Source organism: Lycorma delicatula, chromosome 3, assembly GCF_047948215.1.
Source record: "Lycorma delicatula isolate Av1 chromosome 3, ASM4794821v1, whole genome shotgun sequence".
NCBI classification, from domain to species: Eukaryota; Metazoa; Arthropoda; class Insecta; order Hemiptera; family Fulgoridae; genus Lycorma; species Lycorma delicatula.
Genome location: NC_134457.1, coordinates 227,088,311 through 227,111,936, shown reverse-complemented (window position 1 = coordinate 227,111,936; position 23,626 = coordinate 227,088,311). Strand labels below are relative to the sequence as shown.

At 30.5% G+C, this 23,626-nt stretch overlaps 1 protein-coding gene across 1 annotated transcript in view; it reads right to left on the bottom strand.

The window, feature by feature from the left end:
- Nucleotides 1-14,326, bottom strand: part of LOC142321324 (uncharacterized) — a 153,540-nt gene extending 139,214 nt beyond the window's left edge. The window contains exon 1 of the mRNA XM_075359316.1: nucleotides 14,220-14,326. The gene's annotated coding sequence lies outside the window, so the exon portion shown is untranslated. The remainder of the gene's footprint in view (nucleotides 1-14,219) is intronic.
- Nucleotides 14,327-23,626: the final 9,300 nt, after the last annotated feature.

Here is a 23,626-nt window from a genome sequence, read left to right as displayed (position 1 = left end):
AGATCTAAGAAAAAATGAATAGAATTACAGCTGTTCATCCTGCAACAGCTCGAATCACCTAAGGGTTGAAGAAAAAGAAAGTAGTGAAACATTCAATCAATAAATATTACATTATTACATCGATAACCAAATAGTCGTATAACCTAATTGAAGAGTTGGAAGTTTCATTAACTCTATACATGACAAGGATAAAAGTTTAAGATTGTCTTATTTGATTTTCCAGATAACTTTTTTCTTTTCTTGTACTATTTAACCGCACTACAAAAATTTGTCATCAAATAAACTAAAGAAAGTTCGGGTACCGATCAGAGTTATTTTAAATAATAACCAAATAGCCCGTATTTTTTTAAAAACTAATATCGTTTAAATATATTAGTCGGACCTTCGCTACTCTTACAATAAAAAATGGCTTTATGTCATGTTTTTGCTTAATTTTTTTTTTATATTTTTGAAATTTTTTTAAACACTTTTATTTAATATATTTCTTTATAATTTTGAGCGAAGGATCCATTCCTTTCGTATTACGGTGCTTAGTTACTTGTATTCTATAAAAATTTTGAATAAAATTAATCTCCATTAAATTATAACTAATACGGATGTTTCAAAGTCGTTTTTTAAAAACATGAAACTTTAAAAAATTGTTTTCATTCATTACTTGTAATACGTAATTTTTATGTAATCAATATAATAGACACGTGTTTATTTCTGTTAAAATAAATATTCTCCGTTATACACATTTATGGAAACTTCTACTTAAAATTACATAAACATGTACAATTTGTTTAATACAACTAATAAAGTAAATGTTGTTTGACCCGAATTAAAAATTATGAATATTTCATAAATATTATTCTGGAATGTACTTTTATATAATATATGTATGTTTTTGTTAAACATATTTATGTTGGAATAAAAAAAAAGAAATAACAAAAAAGTTATTAAAAAAAAAAAAAATTAGGTGGAAGTTGCCCCAAAAATATTTAAGAAATACTTTTGTAAATATATTCATATCAGAATTGACAATATATATTTTTATGTGCAAATTGACAATTTCAAAAGAATTTTTTTATCATAAATACTTTATCAATTTTTTATTTTAATTGCATCAATTTATTCGCAGGACACGTAAATACTCGTAAATGATGAAAGGAAATGCCGGTTGAGTGTATGTATACATTGCTGCTTGCTGCTACTTGTTGAATGAGATTGCTCTTCATACCTTCAACCATGTTCTGTTTTAAAAAGTTCCATTGTGATAATTATGTGTTGCATCTCTCTCTCTCACTCTCCCTCTCTCACTCTCCCTCTCTCTCTCTCTCTCTCTCTGTGTGTGTGTGTGTGTGTGTGTGTGTGTGAGAGAGAGTGTGTGTGTTGTGTTAAATAAAACTTTTTGACAAAATTTCGAGACAAAATTTGTAGGGAAATGAAAGTCTGAGAAAATTTATTAATTAAAGTCAAATTAAATTAATCGGAAACGAAGAGAATTTTTAAAAACTCATTTTTATTGCAAACCAAACACAAAAAAAAAACTTTTTTTAATCTGTAACTTGATTTCGCTACAAAAAAACCGTATATAATTTAATAAAGTTTTGTTTATTTTTTTTTTTATTTTTTGTTAAATATTATGAATTAATTGTTGTACTTACGTGCTACGATTTCATTTCAAATAATATTACTACTAAATATACAAAGATCAAATTTTATTTCAATTAAATTTTTCTGTTTATAAAAATAATAATTTAAAAGAATTTTTTTATCTTTATCTCTACATAAATCTATTTTATCTAATTTACCATAGAAAAGATGTTCTCATTCTGACTCGTTTATTCTTTTTTTACAGACTTTTTGAAGAAAAGTACGGTGTTAAATTCGGTCGTATGGTAGGTGTCGGTGGTGAAAATGAATTTTCTTTGTTTTGAAGTATGAGGAGTACGAAAATACCATTACGTAATCGTAGTTTTATTTATATATGACTTACGTATAAAATAAAAAAATTAAAAAAACACTAAAAATGAAAAAAATAGAATGACAAATACGTTTTTAAACTTACTGAATTTTGAAGTCGACACAAAATTGAAGATTGATAAAGTTGGTAATTATTTAGCATCGACATCAAAAAATTCGAAATTTAAAGATAAATTAGATAATTTTATTTTTTCCTTTTAAAAAATTTCTTTTAAGTTAATTTTTTAAGTAAGTTTATTTTAGTATTTTATATTTAGTAAGTTTATATATATTTTTATCTCTTTAAATGTTAAATAAAAAATAATAACAACAGCTGACAAAATTTTCTGAACGTATAACATACAATTTTTCTAAATACTAAATCACATGTATTCTCAGAAGGTGAATAAAATATGGTCTCTTTTAATTAATTCAGGATTATATCTTTAAATGTTCTAAGTAAAGATTTATAAATAAATATATTTTTATAATGTACCTATCGAGTAGGTACAGCTGCTAGTATAACCTAAAAATTTTAAGTAACCTGACACGAAATTATTTCACAAAAGTTGTGTTCATTCTTACTAACTTCGAGCATCCCACGCCAGACTTACGAGGAAGTAGGCAGTGAAATGTATTTACATTGCTCTTCACAGAACCGACTAAACTGTTAGATATCAGCCGCCTATCTCTCCAAAATTTAAGTGATATTCAGCTCTATATTTCAACGACTTCAACTTATTACATCGCAAGCAACGAATATATACTGACATCATTACATTGAAAGAAAGCAACATTAATCGGTAACATTTGTTAACTCAGATGCTTTACATGTATTACGACCATGTGCAAAACGATAAATTAATTCAGCCGTTTTTACGGGAAACAATGCGTTACCCTTACTCCCTCCGATTAATAGTCTACGTGTATTCATTGTTTTCTAAAGAGAAATTTTTCAATATATAAACATTTTTGAATGTTTTAGTCTCATGTTCCAGACCCAAAATTACTTATAGAAATTGGCGAAGGTACAATGAAAATAACGTGCGTAAATATAACAAATATTTTTTAACATTGAATTTTTTGAAACTAGCCGTATTGAAATGATTATAAAAATATAAATGAGATTTTAACGAAAATAATAAAATAAGGCAGAAAGAATAAAATTCAAAAACATTAAAAAAGTTACATACGAATACAAATTCCACGTTTCAACTATTAAAAAACAATCAACATTAATTATAAGAGAATTATTAAAAATAACAAACACAAAAAAAATTAAAAAACCTCTTTTTTAACCATCTAACAAATTTTTAAATTTCTATCTTCTGTACCTGTAAAACAACTTGTTCTGACTGACTGATACATCAACGCCCACCAAAAACTACTGAATATAAATTGATGAAAATTTGTATACGCGTTCTTCTTACGATATAAGTGTACACTGAAAAAGTATTTTTTGAAATTACGATTTTTAAAAGATTAAAATAGAGTAACAATGAAATTTACAATTTTTTTAACTTCTCGATAACAAATGAAGATATCAAGTTGATTTTAGATTGAGCAATTTTCATGTAAATATCTAAAAACTAATTCATAGATTTTTCGAAATTTGATCTTGAAAGGGTTGAAGAAAGTTAAAAAAATTTGAACAATGATTGCAACTTTTTCACATTTCCGGCTATACTAAACGAGATATCCACTAGACTGAGACTGGCAAATACCCTTCAGATAAATATTTAAAAACCATTTTCGGTTTTTTTTTAATCTCGTATTTTTAAGGGGTACGACGGTGTACGGGGTGGAGGTCAGCTCTACCAACACAGCCAGTGTGTACGTTTAAAGCGACTGACTGCACCTGCTTCCGGTTACTTAACTACAAACATAAAATAAAACTAATTAAATTCTTTTAAAAAAATAAGAAACGAAGTATGTCGTCTCCTAGCGGTGTTTGTCGGATAACGCTAAGAACCGGGCAAAATACATTTTTACCCGTACGAAGTACGGGTAACTAGTTATAACTCATATTTTTAAGATGGAGGCCGACCGTTTTGAAACCGCATTCTTAGATCACTCGAAGTTGCGGATCCTGTACTGACCAAAGTATTCCGAATAAATTACAATGCACTGATAGTTTTTATAGAATGAATAGGCTTTAATTTTTAATTATTATTATTATTCTCACAAGCATGAGTTTAATGAACGCAGCGGGGTCCAGAGAACTGAGCCCTTTGGCTAGACAGAAAGTACGAGCGAAGCGAACTATGATCGGCTAAATATCCCCTGACCGCGAAGAGAAACGCGTCGGGCGAAGCCGCGACGGGTATGCTAATTTTTTTGGCCGTGAAAATATTCTTCAGATATATATTTAAAAATCTATTTGAGGTTTTTAGAATTTTGATTTTTTAAGAGCTGTAACGGTATACATCACGGCAACTCAGACAACACAGCTGCTACCGCGCTGTTACTGCCTGTGTGACCCTACCAGCTGCACCTGTCTCCAGTTACTTGAATAAAAAACATAAAATTTTTAAAAAATTTACTGCGACGGGAAGCGCAAGTAACCATATAACGGGTTGAAGCCGCGACGGGGGTGATTATAGTAATTTTATAACTTCTGTCGAAGCAAAGCGATTTTTTTTAGTAAGAAAAAATAATATTATTAAGCAGTAAGTAAATGATAATCAATTTTTACTTCCTTGTACGATTTAAGTAGAAATATCCATTTTGACCATCCCTGAATCCATTTTGACTAGTTTTGGAGTGACGTCTGTACGAACGAACCTATGAATCTCGCATAATTCAAAAACGATTAGCCGTAGAGTATTGAAATTATGGATTTAGGACTTTTGTAACATCTAGTTGTGCACCATCTACTTGGACTCGACCAAAAGTGTCCAAAAAAGCCCAAAATCCAAAAACTTTGGATATTGGACTTTTTCTTAACTGCGGTAATAAGCCCTCATTGAGAGTTTTTCAACGATATTCATAAGTAGTACTTACTTTCATCGGTTCCAGAGTTATAGCTCAATAAAATTTCAATTGATGAAATATTTTGATTTTACAAGGGGACGGTACATAGGCTCACATCCGATTTCATTTCCTTTTTTTTAACCTTTTTTTCTTTAATCTAAATATATTTATTTAATAATTATTAACCTGTTTGTAAAAAAAATTACAATAAATAATTCAATAACAAAAACTTATGAAAAAAAAATATATATATAATATAAAATATATGTAATTTAATAGACGTACAAGGAAGTCATGTGGTGCCCGCATCAGATTTTTTATAAATAAAATTAATGATTTTTCCATCTACCGTTTTTGTTTAGTTGTTTTTAAAGTTTTCTAAAAAAATTTACAATTTCTAAAAAAAAAAAACAGTAATAACATCGTTTATCTTGACATTTAATCGAGGTTAAAGTTTTAAATTTAAGATTTTTACTCACTTTCATTTTTATCAATCTTTTTTTTTTACAAACGCAAACGTTATTTTTACAAGCCTACATTCAAATTAAGAGTATGTTGTTCGTCAAATAATCAGAACGAACACAAAGTGTGGGATTTACATTTGAACAGAATAAATCTATGCTGTATAAATATATCTATTTTATATTCATAACAGACGTATTAACAATGGGAAAATAGTCATATTTGATATTTGTCAACAGTAGACTACAATGGATAAAAATTGTAATCGTGTGTGTTTGTAATTTTAAAACTCCACGAGCGTGAAGTTTTACAATAATATTGCATTATTAAACCAACCTAAATAAAAGTACAATATATGATCCTTAAATTTTAAAACTAATCGGGTGAATTTGGTTTTATATATATATATATATATATATATACATACACACACACACACGCGCGCACACACACACACATACAGAGCTTACATATTAACAAAGAATTGTACTTGGATTCTACGATCAAAATGAACAAAAAATATTCTAAGGAAAAATAGTGATTTACTCTTCATTTTTCTTCTGTTCACCATTATGAGGTTTTTAAAGAAAAGTTTATATTACAAGAACGAATCGAAAAACCATTAGAATATTCCGTACACATATTTACACAGACTTTCTGTAATAAATATAAAATTCTGTTCTAATTTCAAAATTTCAGCAAATATGAAAATCCTCTATGTTTGAATAAAACATTACTTTTTTCACAATGCCTTTTTGTTAGATAAATGTTAAGTTTTTCATTTTAAATAAAATTATACCTCGTTAATGAAAGTTAAAAATAAAACAAAGTTTTTCCAGAAAAATTTATTACACAGCTTTCAGTTGAAAAACTAAATTAAAGCTGAAAACTATAAATTTTAATTTTCTATTCTTTTGACCCGTAGTAATATTTATTATACTTACTGCAAAATAATTCAACTCTTATGAAATATACACACACATATATATATCAAATATTTTTTTAATTTTCAAAACAGCTCCATCTCAAAAATTATTTAAAATTGAATACGTGAAATAAAAGCGTTTTGGAAAAAAAGAATAAGCTCAATCGGTACTTACTTTATTACTTTAGACTTATAATAATATGAACAAAAAACATCAGCTCTGATTCATTTTAAAATGAATCCGTACGACTTAATACGGTGCAGAAACCTACCTTTATTGTGAATATTAAAAAACTTATTTTAATTTAATTTCTACTTAACCTCTGTACAAATAAATAAACGATATATTTTAAATATAATTACTAGTAGAGTATTGTTATTTATCATTAATTAAAATAAAATCTAAGTGTATTATTGAAGCAGTTTACTCTCTGAATTTCAGATGGCTTATTTTCTGTAATAAGCCATAAGACATATTTCTACGCAATATTTTTCTAATATAAATGTCCCTAAAAATCTCTACGTAGGAATATAAAATATTTCCGCGAGCAATGTTTGTTTTCAAGCTAATAATCTTAGACGTCAATAACTTATAAAAAAGAATAATAAATAGCGCGCAAGTAAAAAGGTTTTAACGTGAAATGTACTCTTTCCTTGGTTTACGAAATATCAAAGGTCGATGACTGTCATCAACCTTTGATATTTCGTAATGATTTTTATTTGTCGTTTAACATTTTTTATTAAAAAAAATATATGTCTAAGAAGAGGTCTTCTTACGCATCAGACGAGAGTTTTCCTTTGTCGGTTCAACTATTGTTAAAAATAGATCGATCGTTTTTCTATTTTTTAATAAAGCTAAATCCCAAACCTTAAATAAAAATTATTTCGAATGCACAACTAGATTAAGTGTAAAACAGAACAAAATTTTATAGTCTAAAATTTATAGTCACTGTTGATAACTGCAAAACTACAGAACCAAAATCCTCCGATTTGGAGTAGAATAATGAGAAAAATTAATTTATTACTCCGCTAATAAGGCAAATTTAATTTATGAGATACGGAAATTACATCAGTTAACAACAGCCGATAATCAATAAAATAATAAAAATTTTTTTCAGAGATATCTTTGCATCAGATCAAATATTTTTCAAACTCATCGACAAAGGTATAACCGACTATTATAAGAATTTATAAAAAATTTCTTTATTATTTTAATAAAAAAACATTTAAAAGAATATTCCGTTATTTGATTATTAATATTAATTCAAATTCTAAAAAAAACAATACATAATACGTCTCAATCGTTACGCTCTAAGAATATTTGTAATATACTCGTACATTAATAAAATATAAAGATTTTTAAAAATAAATCTCAATATTTTATTTAATTTCTATTGTCACGATTTACACCGATTTTCATAAAAAAAAAAAAAATATTTTTACAAATCTTTTAACTATTTATCCACCGACTGGTATTTTTTTAAATTAAGCAACATCTGTTGAGCTACGAATTTATATAGGCGAACAGATGACAAGCCTCTATCGGACAAATAACTCCTCATCTTATATTTTAATTTAAACGAATTCAGACGGATCTGAACATATGGTGTCCATTCCATAAAATTTTCAAACAAAGATACAATAAATAGAAATTCTTTTGAAATGAAAAGACATATATACGATTTATAAATATATTGTAAAAAATATAATCGTTCACAAAATACACTATTTTTTTTTATTCCGTATCTAAAAAATGTACTCATGACTCAACATTAATAACAAATGAGTATTTAAAAATACTAATAAATATAAGCTACGTGGTACGCACCTTCATAAACAATAATCTATCAGTAAGTTAGGTAAAAAGTATAGAAGACGTAATTAGTGACCCGATTAAGAATCTATTTTGAATTTATTCTATTAGATCACCATATTTTCGAGTCTAAATATAATAAATAAAACTGTTACTACCTAGAAATGTTTTTAGAGATTGATTTTGTCATAAAATATTCTAAAAGTTTGCAAAAATTTAGTACAGTTTTCTTCATTCGGGTCCGAAAGCACCTGCGTTCTTTGTTTGTGCGACGGTGTACCTGCAGCATGTTACATTCGTAGATCGGCAAACCGAGATATACGAGTATTGTTAACTAGAGCCCGACAACGGAATCGCAGAGCAATTTTAAAATACAACCGGTTCTGTCGGATCTTGAAAATCTATCTCCAGCACGAAAAACTCGCATTAATCTACGCCATTCTTTCTTACTGACTTCAACCCTTTGTAAATAGTTATAATTTCTGCTTACATAGAAAATAAAAAGGAAAGTATCTAGAGAAACTTTAGATAAAAAAATTCCCGTTCAGTAATTTTGTAGTTATCACCGTTTTCAGAATCTCCGATTACAAAAACACTAAAAATTTAAATATTAGTAAAGCGTCTGTACATATTCATCGTAACAGGTCGATATCTACAAGTCTACATATCATCGGAACGGTTTAAAATGTAGTTTTAATACAACAATTTCATATATTTTTCTAGCGTGATTCTTTTCTTTTCTATGCTTTTCGTTTATTATTCTCTGAACAACATGTATTCACGTTTAGGAACATTTTTCAAATATCGTAGGAGAGTTTAAGGGTTAATAAATTCCCGTCCGTTAATATTTTATTTCTACATGTATAGAACTAATATATATATATATATATATAATTTTTAATGATTTAGGTTATAAAATTGAAAATTTTATTTTTATCTTTAATAAAAATAAATGTAACCTTTATCAAAAATCAAGTTGTTGTTTAATTTTATATTCAAATACCTAAAAGTTTTTTTTTTTATTACGTTTTTACTTTAAATCTATTTTACGGTACCTAAAAACAGATTCATTTAGCACCAGGTTGAATTTCTGATTGTTGCGCGAACATTTAACGAAATTAGAAAATCTAGTAAAAAGATTTTTTTTTTTACTTCTTAAAATTAATTATTTTCTCTTATTACTTTTTTATATTATCTTTTTTAAGCGTTTTCAGAAAAATCTTTGTTTCTTCAAAACGGATTTTTAGTACAAGTTATTCATTTAATTGTGTTTTTAATAGTTTTAATTATAAAAAGTCTGTCAGAGTAAGTGCAACAAAAGGTGTATTTCCGGTTTTAGTTAAGAAAGAAAGGATGCTGCACTACTGTGATAATTTTTGGATATAATGTTGCTTCGGATGTTTTTTTGTATTTCATGCTAATAAATACGTTATACTTAGTTTGCTTGGAATTTCTCCCGCCATCACCCCATTCGGTTGTCCTAAAGCATAACACCGAATGTCTGTGCTACAGACGGCAACTGAGACTTGAAATTTTAGCGACCAGTATCCTAAGATAGCTCTTAGGGCTTACCTAACAGCGTGAGCGGACTAAGCGCGGCGCCATACACCACCGGCTTACGTATTCCAACTGCTCATGTGTCATATATTTACTAAAACGGGTAGATGCACCCCGTCAACTACCAAAAATATATATGACATCCATAATAAAATTTATTTCGTCTAGGCAGCAATTCGCTGCCACGCCTAGGTCTCTGAATGCCAGCAAGTACCTGTCCCCCATTTTATAGCGCTTGGAACCATAATAATTGGCTGGAGGTCAACCATACTCAGGGTTAGCTTCCCAACGCGGTAAGAGTCTTTCCCTTAAGCGCACACTACCGGATGCCGGATGTCGGTTGAACAAAGCAACCGCATCTAGAAACTCCCACACGGTCCGACAATGCGGCTCTCGCCACATTGACTCGCCGAATTGTGAGTGGCCAATTTTTCCCTTGACCTCTAAGTTCCAGGGTGGCCCGGTTCTGGCCTCCCCAAGAGCAGGGCAATCAAACCCGTTATCAATAAATGCGGGTTAGTAAACCCACAGTCAATACGTTGGCATATTTGCGTTTTTTCTTCCTCCTTTTCACACAGTTCTTGAATTGTGACTGTCAATTGCTTAACGCTTTGCTCGACAACCCGCTTTGATACTGTTACTCTAATTTGTGTGGTTTTGGAGTCGTTTTCACAAAAGACAAAAGTTCAAATCGACCCGAAACGATTAAATCTTCAAAACTGTGTTTTTTGTACTCCAACCTCTTTCCTTTTACCCGATCGCATTTTGGATACTATATCAAAACTAGCGAGCACCTGGCGTTGCAAAAATTTGATTTGGGCTACAAACTTGATGTTTTGGGACCGTTGGCAGACCGACTTCCAATTGACGGTTCTCGAAAAAATCTAATTTTAGCTATTTATCATATCATTCTTCAAGTTACAACACGAAAACCTTGAAGACGTACCCAGAACCCCGGTTTTTTGCATCTAACTCCGGTTCCTGTTAACCGATTCGCTTAAAAACCAATATGGCTCTATAAACCAAGTTTCGTCAAAATTAGTTAGCGTTTGCGACCGGTAGAAAGGAAATTTTTTTTTTTACATACATCTACCCATACATACGAATATAAATATAACCGGGAGCAGTAACGATTTCCAAATTCTTTGAAAATTCCCTAAAAAAAGGAGTAACTGATAATAATTAGTTTTAACAAAAATAATTTAATTCTGTTGCTAGGATTCACGGTGCTAAGCTGTTTATTTACTTATTGTTTTTTTTAATCGTCTTTCTTATAGAAAGTTAAGTAAATAAATAAACATATAAAAGAATACTACTTTACATTACATTATATGTTCTGCATAAATAACAAAAACGTTCAGCAACATATTGTCGCAAATTTTCATTACCGGAATACTGACTACGAACACGTTGACTAGGAATAAATATTTCCTTTAGTTTTTATTTTATTCTAATACATTCCTTTTTATTGTTGTAGTTTTTAATTAATTATATTTCTCATGAAAAGAACTGAAGGTATAAGTTATTTACTCAACATACAGCGGTATTCAGGGCAAATATAATAAAGTACTGAGTTAATATATCTACAGAGTAAATTAACGATTTGCATATCTTATAATAGTATGATTTACATTGAATCTGATTTTAATATCAAAACAAAAGCATCGTGCAGATTTTTATTAATTTTAATCACCAGTAATTAGCGTGAATCATGTGTAATAGTTTTATATGAACGTACTGAATATAATAGAACCGTCTCTAATAGACAGTTCCTATTAAAAAACGTGTTAAATTATCAATCAAATCGCGTGCAAATTAATGATCAGAATTAATGTCACGTTTAATTCCTTCTTTAATTTTAAAATAAGCTATTATTTTCGATTTCAATTTAGTTTTTAATCCTCGTTTTGTTTTTAATTCTCATACACGTAATTCTCTGTTATATTGAATTTAAATAAAAAAATTAATTAATAAATTGAAAATATGTGACGCGATAAACCTAGTAATATCATTAATACGAGTAAAAACAAGTCTTGTTTTGTTTTTTATTTTTAAAAAAAGAAAGATCAAACAATTGTCCTACAAAAAAATTAACGCCTAAATAAATTATTCTATCTTAACAAATAGACATTACATTCCAATAAATGAGAAAGCTTTAATGATAACTATTAACGTAACATCTAACTAACTTTCTTTTAAAAAATTCTTTTTTAAGAATTAAATTGTTGTTCAAAGTTTATGAAATTTAAATTTACATAAAATTCGTCGTAATTTACCGATAGTTTTTTTTTTCTTTTATCTAATTATATTATTTGTTTTAAGCTTATTACGTAATATTTTTTAAATTATCCATTATGGAAAACTAGCGAATATACTAGTTATAAATAATAATTTTAGCGATAATAAAACCAGTTTGGACATTATTCGGCGTACGGACTTTCATAGTATAAACTTCATTTTTTACTTATAAATTTATATAAATCAATAGATTATAAAATATACAACTCTATTTAAACCTTAATTGCAGATTAATATATAACAGTAAAAACATCATTTTCGTTAAAAATAGAATTTAGGTACTTGATTAATTTTAAAAGAAATTGAAAATTAATTAAGCCAGAAGAATTAAATTTTTGAGTTTTATTTATATGCGTGTAATACACATTTACTGATACAGAAATTTCTTAAAACAAAATAAATTTCATATTTGCCTTTATTTAAACTTAAACTGTTTGTAAACGCGTTTAAGTCTCCGATCAAAGAAGTATGAAGTGTTAAAGTCACCGGGTTTCAAAGATTTATAACTAATATATTTACCTCAATATTTAAAATAAAAAAACGCAACGATGAATTTAATTACTTTTATTGTAATTTATATTTATTTTTCTTTTATAAAAAAAATTTACCGTTTAAGATTAATAAAAATTGAATTTTTTTTAAAGAAATTTACGTGTAAATATTCCTGTTTAACTATCCGGTTTATTTTTCATATTTAATAACATCAAATACATTTTTTTTCTTTTAAAATAAAAATACAAACTACGACAAATTAAAAGCTACGCGTGTTCTGATAATTACAACGCATCCTTGGTAACTCTTGGATATTTGGAATTTAAAATATTCATTATTGAGTTTTTATCGATAGTTAAGTGGCGATGCAATTTAGCAATGAGTTTAAAAAAAAAACTCAACTATTCTTTTCATACCGTTGACGTTAACGTCAGCACTACGAAAAATATTTATCTTACTTTATTCAAAATAAATAGATATTAATTACCGATGCGGTTTTTATATATATTCTCAAAATTAATATACGGTTTTTATTATTTAATAAATTTTCTTATTTTTGTTATTATTTTGGCCTAACCATCCGTATTTGTTCAATTATTCTTATTAACCTTGCAAGTTGTATTCAAATAATCCGAATTCCGAATAATTAATTAATTTTAATGCTTTATTTCTTATCTATTTAATAGAAATTTAAAAAATAAGTAAAACTAAAAAAAATTTGTAATTAATTTATTTCAGTACAATTAAAGTAAAACTCACGAAAACAAAAAACCTATAATAATTACAAAACAACAGAAAATTTAAAGAATAAATTTCAGTTAAATAAACGTCTCTTATATCTATAAAACTTTATTCGTAGAAAATTACGAAAGTCTGAAAAGAATTCGAACGGTTTAATTAAATAGTTAAAACAGTTAATAATAATTGACGTTATGCGAAACGTACCTGATTAATTTAAACTATGTACTATTTCCTCTTAATGAATTTATCATGAGTAGTCGCTTTACAGTTTATATTTACTTATGTAACTTAAGATTTTTGCGGTACTTAAATAAAAATCACAATAATTTATATTTTTCAAATAAGACTTAAAATATTACGAGTTGATTATATCGGCCTAACCTCTTTAAATTTTAAAATATTAAAAAATGAACTAGTTTAAGGAATTAAATGAAGGAATTAAATAATTATTTTTTTTTTTAATTTTTAAATCCTTTTTAAAAATAGGTTTTCTGTTTAAACAATATTATTTAATACTTTAATTTTTTTTTAATTCCATTTTGTTTATATAAAAATTTACGTAATAAAATAGATCGATCTGGTCAAACGAACATCCGTACAATCGGCAATCAAATAATTAGCATCTTTCGTAAATTATTTTTCCTAAATATTAATTTTTGTACAGTTAATTATCTCATTTATACATTTCCTATTAAGTTTTTAATTCCAAAAAAAATCTGGTTATTGTTCCGAAGTGAACAGATCACCGTGCGGTTAAAAAAATTCATCGCATTATAAATATGATTTACGGTCGCTTCTTATCGTTTTGCTTTAGATCGCGAATTCCACTTTAAAATTAAAAAAAATAATAATACGTATATGTTTATAAACGTAACACTGTAATGTAATAAGCTAACACTTATTTTTTCTAAAAATAAAAGTCGTAAAACTTAAAAACAATAATTTTATTTCACAGTAAATACTTATATCTAAATATTACGATAATAAGATATATTTACGCATCGTGATACTGACCTGCTCTATTCACTTTGTATACACTAAACACACTGCTGGTTAAAACTAGCAGATTATACGAACGAAGCTTTCGACTCGACTAGCTGTTGCGGTTTGTTCCTCGTGCGGTCGTCGATGCGGTCTGAACCGCGTTTGTAATCATCGATGGTAACTGGAAAGTGGCCCGTGCCCCACTTCAACGGCCCTGCCACCGTCTAACGTACATCAGTATGAACGTTATCGATCATTTTATTAAAATTACAATTTTCAAGGACACGATGACGTCCGTACACACACTTCTTTTTATTTTATGCAGGAAGGTAAGAAAATTAAAATTAGCGACGAATTTATTGCTTAATATGGCCAAATAATGATTATTATTATTAAAAAGTAATCGAATTTTGTAACTAGCGTATTAAATAGAAATAAATAATAAGAGATTTTACGCGAACCGTACCGTTAGTAATGCTAAAATTGTTGAATTAATTAAATAAATATTAATTACTTTTTTACTTTAATATTTCTTTAAGTTTTAATGAATTTTAAAGCCGTTTTTTATTAAGTTATTTCGTACAGTAAAACCCTAGTTACCAAATTAATTATGCCCGACCGTAATCAGATATTACGGGTTTCATTGAAGTAACTGAAGTTTATGGTTTTTTGTTTCATATTTACGGGCAGTTATTAATAATAATAACAAAAAGAATAATGTGCATTTTTTATTTTCTGAATAATTTTAAAAAATGCATTAAATTATTTAATAAATACAGTCCTATCGTTTTTTGTGATTGTTTTTAACCTCCGGGACCACCGTTATGTACTGCTTCAGAGGATGACATGAATGATTTGTAGCGTGTGTGAAAATGCCATTACCTGACCGGGATTCGAACCTGGGACCACCGCATGAAAGGCCGACCTTTATGGTCTTTATGGACTTTTATGGTCGGCCTTATTCGGTATCCGCCGATACCGTTCGGTATCGGCGGATACGGCAGGAGTCCTGGTCGGGGTACCGCCGATCCAGTTACGGGCTATCCAAATGAAACGGATCCATGAGGGCGTGGAGAGGACGCCACTGATCTCTTGCTATAAGAATGGCAAGAGAAGTGGAATTTGTCCACGCCGCTACGACTGAGGTGTGGACAAAGAAGCTTATTCCTGAGCTAGGACCGTGGTTGGGGAGGAAACAGGGCGACCTGGGGTACTACCTGTCACAATTCTTCTCCGTTCCCGGAGGATTCGGTGCATACTTATACAGGATTAAGAGAAGGGAGCTCCCAAATTGTGCGTACTGCGGTCAAGAGGACACTCCCTGTCACACCTTTTTTTTAATGCGCACGTTGGGAGGATGTAAAAGCAAGATATAACGCAAAAGAGATTACCCCTGAAACTACAACAAAATAAATGTGAAGAGGTAAAGAGAAATGGCTAACAACAGAGAGATTCGTGGATGAGGTTATACGAGCAAAGGAAGTAGATTACAAAAAGTGGGAGGAGTTATTGTAGGGAAAAAATGACCAAGACCCGGCTACTGGGGTAGGGCGCAAGAATGGCATAGCGAGCCCGGTGTCCCTGGCCTTAGCGGTTATAGGCAGAGGCAAGATGAGAATAAGGAAAAGATCCGGAACCGGTGAGCCGACCTGCCGGTAGCTGAGGAGGCTCATTAGATTCGCAAGGACACTCCCCTGGGCTTAGTAATACTTGATTGTTGAACCGACCCAGGGGAACAGGAACAAACACAAAAAAATGCTGCGATCAGCGCCCTCTTTCGGAAAAAACGATGTTTACGTCTAACCTACTGCAGAAATACTTCAATTTGTCTTTATCGATACAATTTTATTCTGTCCCGTAGAAATTCATAATCTTTACTTCGTTCGGCAACGATCAAGTTAAATGGGGATTCGGATAACGTAGTTTCGGATAACACAGGTTATAATTTCATGATTTAATTTTAGTTTTGTTTTTTTTTTTTTAATTTGGATAAATTAAAAAAATACGTTACACAAATGAAAAAGGCAGTTCCCAAGAAACGGAAAAACAAGAAAAACTAACGTCATGACAAAAATAAGCGAAGGGTTGTAAAGAAAGAATGTTAAATAACTACTACGACGAATGAGCTGAGGCTCTCTAAAAGGCTGTCAAATTAATTAATTTGATTTTCAAATTAATTTTCAAAATTAATTTTCTAGATATTCTGTATAAATATATAAAAGTAATTTAATGTCAGAATGATATTACGCTGCAAAAAAATTCAATAATAATGATGACAAAAAATTAAAAATATTTTTAAATCATTTATTTAGAAATATAATTTACCATTAGTTTATAAGAAAAGTTAAAATGGAAATACCAAAGATTACCTCCTCAAAGTCGGTTCATTTAAGGAGTATAAAGCTTTTTTTTTTCTTTTGTTATAGAAGAGTCTGAGAAAAGCCATTTACGCACCACCCCCCCCCCCCCCATAAATGGGGGAGTGTCGGACTCACACGGGTTCGGCTAGATGTTATTAAGAGCCTATGTGTACCCGCACCCTACCGACTAAAACTCCTATCTCACCGTTTCTCCTCCTCCGGGGTCGGTCCTGCAGTTTAAGCATTGCGCGGACCCAGGAGGTGCCTTTAAGGTCCAGGGGTCCAGAGTCCCCGTGCTTCATCACCGTCGCCGACCCGCACAAGTGCAGACGCACGACAGCTTCACAGGGGGCTGTCCTTCGCCCCTTCACCTTCAAGTCACTTTCTTCGCCTGAGTCTCAGGTGTTTTGTATGGAACTCTGATTCCTTGCTGGTGATCTTCAGTCCTCTTACTGATCTAGGTCCTAAATCAGGCTCTATCCCGTTCCTTGGCTATCTGTTGTTTTTTGTTTTAGAACTGTTAATGTTTGTTTCGTTTATATTTCAAAGATTTCTCTGTTTTAAAGTTTAACTTTTCTTCTGTTAATATTTTTACTAGGACTTGAACGCTGGAACTCTCGACTTCCAAATCAGCTGATTTGGTTTAATTATTTGCCTTTCTTTCTTTTTCTTGTTTAGCCTCCGGTAACTACCGTTTAGATAATTCTTCAGAGGATGAATGAGGATGATATGTATGAGTGTAAATGAAGTGTAGTCTTGTACATTCTCAGTTCGACCATTCCTGAGATGTGTGGTTAATTGAAACCCAACCACCAAAGAACACCGGCGGTATCCACGATCTAGTATTCAAATCCGTATATAAATAACTGGCTTTACTAGGACTTGAACGCTGGAACTCTCGACTTCCAAATCAGCTGATTTGGTTTAATTATTTGCCTAGTATTGTATTACTGAACGTAGTAATACACAGCTGATATAATTTCGTTCAAAATATTTTCATATGAGAAATTAAAAAAAATTATTTAAAAAACTTAGGGTAAAAAAACAATAATTTTCCTTATTCCGAGAAGGACTTATCTCAATCTCGTTAACAAAATTTTAATTTTAATTTCTCAGCATTCTCTTCGTAATTGATTCAAAATGCTGTAAACATAATAATACATATTGCAGAATTCCAGAGTCTTCATCGTCCAGAGAGAATCAAGCTTGGTGCAGCAGCCTCTTTTCATTCTCTCTTCATTCCTTTTTGATTTTTATAAAGATTTAATAGCCTTGATTTTGAAGCCAAAAACTGAACAAAGGGGCTCACCGATTTGAAATTAAAAAAAAAAACATTTAGGAGATAATAAAAACATTAAAATAGTCATCAATTTTTTTTAAGATACAAAAAATAAAACAAAAACTACACTTTTTATTACTCGTTCGTTAATCCGACTCTATTTTATTTCACGCAAAAGAAAAACAAAAAATATTTCCTGTTAAGAACCGTACCGATTTTATTTCTCGTTCTTCTTGTCTTATTTGATATTTTTTTACAAATGATTTTCCAGTAATCGGCCATTTTTTTTTCAAGCAATAGCTACTTCAGTTATGAATGATTATTTTAATTTATTTTTATTAATTAGGACGATAAGAAAATATTTAACTCGCTTAAAATTATTTGAAATTAAAAAAACAAAATCGTTTAAATTAACCGTAACCGAAGGGAAAGTACTTACACGAACGTTTAATAAATTAATACTAATTAGTTGCTCTAATAAGGCTTTAATTTATAACTCCAGAAGCCATCATCACTTACTGTACATCAACCGTACTGACGCGAAGATTTAAATTACATTTATTTACAAATACTTTTTTAATGCTTTTATTTACAGTCGCATCAACAATTACAGTCATTAGGGATTAAAGTAACACTGTCATATAGTGGTACATAAAACAACATAATCATAAACAATAAAGAAAAAGGAACAATAAAGAATAAACATAGACAAATAACAAGAACAAACACAAACTAAAATGCGTAAATCACACAAAAATCACTAAATCGTATTCTTCACTCCACTGTAGGAGAAGAACCGCAACAGACGTTTTACATCTTATTTTTGGTTTAATAGAAATTTCACATCCGAACCCAGGTCTAAGTTTTTTCGGATGGTTCCAAAGACCGGGCAATCAAAGAGCAGATGGGGAACGGACCATTTGACTTTGCAAGCATCACAGATCTTCTGAGGATAGCCAAATAGATGAGTGTGTATTAGCCTGGTGTATCCAATCCTTAGCCGAATTAAGATGACTTGGACTCTTTTGTCGCTCGGGGAAGGAGGTTTCTCGAAAACATTCTCCTGGATATTATTTAATGCCGTGGGAGGACTCAGCAGCCAGAACCTACTCCACTGAGCCCGAGTTTTATACGGACTGATCTCATGAAGTCTCTTTCACATGTCGATCGTACTCGGATGCCATTTATTGCAGCTCTCTTGGCAACCTCATCGGCCCGTTCGTTCCCGAGGATGTCACAATGGCCAGGAACCCGTACCAGTACCGCAGTCTTATTTATCCTTGAAAGGATATCATGAATAATCTGGACGATGGATTCAGAACGTTTGTAGCTCAAGCTCTCAAATACACTCCTAGAGTCGGTGATTACTAGAAGCTGTCATCGCTACGGGTTTCAATAACTTTCAAGGAGGAGTAAAATGCAAAGGCCTCGCAAAAGAACACAGAAGAACAGGCGTTAAGCTTATGTAATATCTCGGTGTCAGGGATTACAATAGAACAGCCACATCCGTCGGCCGAGACAAAGCCGTCTGTGTAGATGAGAGTGTACTCGTTGTACTTCTTAGCCGTGTTGTTAAATTGGTCTCTAGCAGATTGGAAACCTGAATCCCGTTTACGAATTCTAGATTGTATGTATACGATCTCTGCAGACTCGCGTAACCAAGGGAAGCCGCATCCTTTTCAAGGATCTTCAGGACGCAGATCTAGTTCTTCGAGATAGCGAAGCAGTCTGAGGCTGAAAGACAGCGGTATGGACTCGTTCCTTCAAGTAGCGAAGTGCAAGCGTGTCTGGTCATTTGCCGTAAACAAATATTTCTTCCCTAATTACTGATATAAAATTGTATTTTTCCATAAGTGTACACACTCTTTTTACCAGCTTATCAACACGAATATTTACGTTTGTTTTTTTTTATAATTGTTGTAAATAATTATTCATAAAAGAAATTTTTGGTAACTAAAATCGTTTCAAAAAAACGTTTCACTATTCCAAAAATGAAAATATTGGTACCAGAACAATACGAAAAACTGGTTATTAGATAGTTAATTGTTAGATTTAAAAAAATGGATATTCTTCGCCGATTTGTTGAAGAGAAAGTAATGAAATGAAATTCCATATTTTAACAAAAAAGTGACTGGCAAATAAATCTATAATCACCCTCAATTTTTTTATCTTAATATTGAAGAAACGTATAACTTATTATTATTATTATTATTTTAATGTTTTTATTGCTACAAGTTAAAAGTTAAGCGATTTTTTTTTTGTATATTATTTTGTTTTTTTTTTTAATAATTTTACATTTAAATACTTGTATAGTTTAATTTTTAATGATTTTATGATTGTGACATCCTATAAGTATAGCTTTATGTTTAAAATTTTCACTGCTACGTTTTAATACAATATTGGTGTATGAAATATTACGAATATAATTATTATCATTTGATGACTTGATTTGTGTCGTACGCTTCTAGCTGTTCAATAGCATTTTGTAACATTTTAAATTAAAGTTACAAGTAAATAAATAAATGTAAGGAAAATAATTTTGTAGTCTTTTTTTTTAATTTAATCGTATAGAAAATTATCCTTCTACTGGATAAAAATTGTGTACTGAAAACATTTTTCACGATAAAAAAGAATGTATTAATATATTTCATTACATAGTCGTTTACAAACATCTTTCTCAGTCTTTCGTACGATTGTAACATACGTAAAACAATTGAAGTAAAAGAGGTACTAAGAGTTTTTACCTGAAATTATTGATGTTCACCATAAAGACAGTCTATATAATGAACTAAATGAAGGCGTCACTTGACGGACTGAATATCAACTGCATTTCAATAAACTTGAATTGAAATTGTGATATTCAATACCGATTTTGAGTTAATGGAAAAGGCATCGGGAAACCGCTTAGGCTCACACACTTATTTTAAGCCTTAAATGGAATGGCTGTTTTTCCTGAGAATTACTGTCCTAATTTCTGGAATGACTTACACCTTGTAGTATGTCACCTAAACTGATCGATTATTTTTTTTTTAGAACAAAAAATTAGGGCCAAAATAAACCGTAAGCTTTGTAGGGTGATAAGGTGGAAATGCAAATAAAAATTCTATTTAGCCCTGTGTATACATGTGGTTTTATGTTTTTTACTGTTAATTTATACAAATTATAATTTGTATGTGTACTGAATATAACATATACGCAATTTATTTAATAAAACTACTATTTAGACCAAGTATTATTATTGTTTCCTGTTAAATTTACCATTATATAAATTATAATTTTGTTAGCGTTGTTTTCATTCTGCGATTAGTCATTTTCATTGTATTTTTATTTAAATTAAAATTTTTTACTGTTGATATAAAACAAACGGTGGCAAAGTATTGCATGACTTTCCCGGCAATTAGTAATAAAAATTAAAAGAATTAGAATCAAAAAAGGAAAACAGAATACATATTTTTTTTATAGAACGGAAACAAATTTTAAGAAGAGGTTTTCTAAAGATATCATATATAGGTTAAGCTTAATCTAACACCTCCTTTATTAAAGACTAAAATAGGTTTTCCCACTTTCAGTCGTATTAAAACATCGATATATTATGAAATATTATTAATTTTTAACAAACTGAAACAGACTTTATATATTGTCCATAATATGTTAAATGCAATAACCAAATAGTTGCATTCGACTTGAAATTAAATATCAATTATTCCCGAAAACGTCGCAGCCAGTTTCAAGAACAGCAGATAAAATGTGATGCGAAGAGGTTTCATGTTTCCTTCATCGCCGAGTCGAATACAGATATATACCGGAATCTAAGAGCTGAGGGGTAGAATCTACCCCTCAGGTAATCTACCCTACAGTAATCTACCCTACAAACGACAGCTTTATTCTGTTCACCACTGATTTTGTCGTATAGTATCATTAATCCACCTATAATTATCTCCAACTAGTATCACTCGTACCTTAGATGATTTTTTGACTCGTCAAAATCATAAGTATTAAAAGGAATAGCGTAAAGCAACAAATTACTGCACCTCATTTTTTACGTAGAGAGCTATACTAAATAATTATTTAAAAAATTAATTAATTTTTTTACAATAACCTTTTATTTTGTTTATAATTAAAATTTATAATACCCCAAGGCACGGTTACGGTTGCTCTTCTATGCTCCAACTTTGCTGCGGAAAATATCACCGTTGCTTCTTTTGTTGACGAAATTCTAGCCGTTGATGTGAACCCGACTGTAGCTTCGACGATTCTGAAATCTGGGTTAAACCGAATCATAAGGCGACTGGGTAAGTGGAAGATAAGGACTTCGACCAAGCGAAGTCAAGTCGTGTGACATTCGCTACGAGGAGAGAAGACTATCCGCGAACGAGCCTAGATGACGTTTTAATTCCGTATATCGAAAGCGTAAGGTACCTAGGCCTTCACCTGGATCGTCGCCTAACGTAAAAGATCCATGTACGGGAAAAGAGGAAGCAATTAAACGTCAAGCGTAAGGAAATACACCGATTGCTAGGCAGGAAGTCTCAGTTATCATTATCCAATAAGCTGTTATTGTGCTCAGCATTCCTAAAACCGTTTTGGACTTATGGAATTGAACTACCGAGAAGCAAGAGCATCTTGGAGATTTGGTAGCATTTCCAGAACAAGTTAATGAAGTCTATCGAAGGGGTGCCCGTGTTTTGATAAAAATAGTGAGATCCATGAATATTTCGGTTTACGCTGCGTCCGGGAAGAAATAAAACGTCTCAGTTCTAGATATGAACTGCGCCTGAACAACCATATATATCACACGGCCTTGAATTTCCTAGAAAATGGATAGGACGTTAAAAGACTTAAATGTCTCTACGTACTGGACCTTAGTGACTCTGTGATTTACGGTAACGTATCCTCTGACTGCTCTTTTTTCCTTAATCTTCGCTATTTTTATTTGCATTTTCTTTTATTTCATTTTCTCTTTCTCGGTGTTCATCTTTTTCTTCTTTTTTCGTTTCCGGTTATAGTTTGACTTTTTATGTTATCGATGGACCTGTTTTTTCGAGTTTAAAGTGTATGAACTCTCCGCACAAGTTGTAATCCTAGTTCGTAGTTATTATATATTTTCGACGGGAATTTTCTTTCAAGTATTTGTGAACGATCAAATTTACTTAAGGTCTTAACAAGATGTCACCGATTTGTAAATAAAATCTGGAACAAAAAAGAAAAACGTATAATTAGCGTCGGTATTTTTATAAAACTTTTTATAGTTTTTAAAAGTTAAAAGTAACCAAGTTAAAAGTTAAATAGTTTTGTAAACGTTTTTACAAATGATCATTTAAATGTCAAAACGGCCACCTTGTTTCAGAGATTTAATTTTTGTTAACGTTTTTTCATCAAACTATATTTTCGAATTTATATACGAGGTGTGTGAGAAAAGTAATGAGACTCACTTTTTACTTAACAAAGTTTTTATTTTTTTCAAAGAACAATATTATCCACTTGAAAGTGGTGAATACACCGGCGGAGTTGTTCCCTCTCCTGGTAACAGCGCTGGAAAGCATCAACTGGTTTTAACTGGTCGTTGAAAGTCTTTTGAATGTTCTCCCGAGTTCAAAATGACGTCCTTTTAAGATATATTTCAATTTCGGGAAAAGGAAAAGTCACAAGTACTCAAATCAGGTGAATAAGAGGGTTGAGGAACCGTGGGAATACGTTTTGAGGTCAAACATTCCCTGATGGAAATGCCGTGTGACACGAGGTATTGTCATGATGAAGCATCCACTTGTCTACAATGCCCGGTCTCACGCGAATCACTC